Genomic DNA, 3,246 nt, shown 5'->3' with positions numbered 1-3,246 from the left:
GGGGCAGAGGGGATGCCGGAGATCGGGGCGCTGTGACAGCGCTGTGCCCTCCGGTGTTTGAATCGGGTCCGCGCCCTACGCTGGGGAACGAACCGGCGCCCGACCCGTTTTAAGTGGTTTCCAACTTGTGCCGGACTGTGCCGGGTGGGGAACGGGAGGGATGGAGGGATGCGCCGCATTCCTGGAGCTGCCTAATGCCTTCCTGGGGTTTTGCTACCGTGTCATCCCCTCCTTTCTTCCTCTCGGGGGGAGCACGGACGGCGCTGGGGCGAAGTTCCCACAGGGTGATACCCAGGATGCTGCGACAATTGCGGCATCCCCCGGGAGAAACGCACACCCCGGCTCGTCCCGCGGAGCAGGAGCTGTCCGTGCCCGCCTGGCCCGGACATGCTGCCCACGGACAGTGTCCCCAGTCGCTGCCGCTGTCGCTGTCCCTGCCTCTGCTGCATCTCTGCCTCCTCACAGCTCCTGCACCTCCTGCCTTGGAAATGGCAAAGCAAGTGCTTTGCTAAACGGATTAGAGCTTTCCCGGCAGCCTCCCCGGCTGCTCCCGCATCCCTCGGCCCCCGCGTCACCTTCCCTGGGTAAACCCCATCCCTAAGCCAAATGTCCAGGTCGAGGCCGTGGCCGCAGCACAGCAGAGCTCAGGCACTGCGGCTCCTAGCGCGCCTGACCCCGAAACCCCGGCTGAAGCCCTGAGGGTCCTTCCCACCTCCTGGGGTTTTGTGTTCCCTTTGCGGGAACGCAGAGAAAATCGGGGAATTCCCCAGGCACCGGTTTGCCCGGTGCTGGAGGTGCTGCCGTGCCCCGGGGTCTGCGCTGATCTGTGCGCCCCTGGCCACACTGGCCGCTTTCTCTCCCTCCTCTCCCTCCTCTCGCAGGGTGTGCGGCCGCCGGAGGGGCTGCGGCAGGACGGGAGCGGGATTTAACCGTGAAAGGATTGAGGGAAGAGAGTCCAGGCACTGGCAGGGACCGACGGTGACGTGCACAGGGCAGGGCGAGAAGGGAAGGGACATCAGCAAGGCGCGTCAGCACCAACCGGGGCCGCGTCCTGAGCCCGAAGCCTGGGCTGGGCTCTGTGTGGGATCCCCCTCGCTGGGAATGCCGTGTCCCCAGCTGTGCTGGTCCCTGCCAGGGCGGGATGGCACGGGATGGAGCCAGGCTCCTCCAGCAGAGCCCCTGGCACGGCTCTGCCCGGGGACAGACTTTGTCCCGGGGGTGCCAGCCTGGCCGGCGTTTGTGCAACATCTTGAAGGCAAACCCCGGACCTGCTGAGCTCCTGCGGATGATCCTGGAGGAGGAGAGGCTGCATCCAGCCGGCAACTTCCAGGAGCGGCCAAGCCAGCGTCCGGCTGCCCCCGGCGTGGCACAGCATGGGGGGCAGGAGGCAGCGAGCCCCAGCACCACTGTGGCCGTGGGTGATGCGTACGGGCTCCTCGGGCAGCTGCCTGCAGGCAGCTTCACGCTGTTTCCCAGGAAAAATGGAGCCTTTATGTCCCGGCCCCAGCCTCTTCCCCGGAAGGGCTCGGAGGATGCCCCGGCCGGTCACAGGCAGACAAGAAGGGGATTGTTTCGGTGGGATTTGGGTTTCTGGGAGCACCTGCCCCGCTCGGGGCCCTCCACAATGGCTGCCTGTCTGCCGCAGAGCCGCCAATTATCCTCCGCGGCTAATTAGAGATGCAAAGTAGCGCTTGCATTCTCCCAGCTCCCCGGAGGGCTCCTGGGACCGGCGGCACATCCGCAGCAGGGACGCAGCCCGGGCATGGGGCGAGCATGGGGCACTGGCCCCATCCGGCCCCGCGAGCCCCAGCTCCCACTCCACTCTGCCCTGGGAAGAGGCAGTGGAGGCCAGGAATGGGCTCGGGATGACTGGGATGCCCTCTGCCCCCATCCCCACCAGCCTTTCCTGGATCGCCCATGGGCCGGGGGCTCTCCCATTGCTCCCAGAACCAGTTGAGCCCCGTAACTGGGGACTCTGCTGGGATTTAGGGAACACATTTTCCATTCCTTGCTGGGGAGGCAGACGGGAGCTGGCTGTGCTCGAAACCCTGCCGTTCGTGCGAAGGCCGGCACTCCTGCCTGGGTGATGGGCAGGCGGCTGATCCCTGGTGGCATCTCTTCATTCCTGCCTGCTCCACCTCCAGCAGCCGCTGGGATCACAGTGTGGGCTCATGTGCTCCAACTTCTCCATTTGTGCTCACGGAGCTGTAATTCCAGAGCGGCAAGTGGCCCCATAAATCAGGGCTTATTTCCTGCCAATACCGTCTGCTGCTTCCCACAAGGAAACTCATTTACAGGAGGAGAAGTGACTTACCACTGAAAACAGTAAACGGTGGGATGGTGAGAGCCGGGGAGAAGTTTGTCGTGACCGAGTTTTTGGTGAAGGAACCGAGGAGGCAGAGCTCCCACCTGCTCCCGGCATGGAACAGTCCAAGCTGCAGGGAAGGAGACCTGAGCTGGTGCCACTTGCACAGACCACAAAGCTGGTGGCAATGGCTCTTTGCACTGGGGAACCCCCCCAAGTCATTGAGGTCCCCACGTCACCATCCTGGAGAGCGTTTGTCACCTAATGTTTAATGCCAAGGACATTTTCCCCTCTGCAGCAGGGATGCTGTCAGTGCAGATGGCAGATGGGACATCCCAGTGGTGCCTGCAGTGACCCTGTGCTGAGAACTGCCAACTCACTGCATGGAAGGACTGTGACCAGTCATTCAGCACCCTCTGGTTCCTCACCCTGACACACCAACAGGCAAAGATCCCCCGCTCCTGAAGGAACCACCATCCATCCCACTCCTGTTTGGGATTGGGGGCATTAAATCACTGGGGTCTCACCTCAGCTGCAGCCGGGCATGAAACCTTCCCGGGGGCCATTCTGTCTGGCCATGAGGTGGGATCGCTCGGGTGGCACAGAGCTGGAAGGAGCCGGAAGGCAGGCGGGCTGGAGAGCCCCACCGAGCTTCATTAGGCGGCCCAAGGCGCTTGTTAGGGGAAAGCTGAGCCGGCGTCGGAGGCCGGCAGAGCCCCCCGGGACCGGGTCGCATTCTCTGGGCAACCCGATCCGGGCGGTAGCGGCCCCGGCAGCCTCATTACTGCAGCTTCTGCAGCGGCTTCGGTTACTCGCCTGGACGCTCTCGTCTCCTGCTGGCTTTTAATTTCCCTGACATCCCCCGCAAGCGGGGGGATGCAGGCGCGGTGTCGGGGAGCCTGTCATCACCCCCACCCGCATCCTCCCTGCTCTCCGACGGC

This window comes from Corvus brachyrhynchos, unplaced genomic scaffold, assembly GCF_000691975.1.
Source record: "Corvus brachyrhynchos isolate BGI_N302 unplaced genomic scaffold, ASM69197v1 scaffold72, whole genome shotgun sequence".
Lineage (NCBI taxonomy): Eukaryota > Metazoa > Chordata > Aves > Passeriformes > Corvidae > Corvus > Corvus brachyrhynchos.
This window is presented reverse-complemented; position numbering follows the sequence as displayed.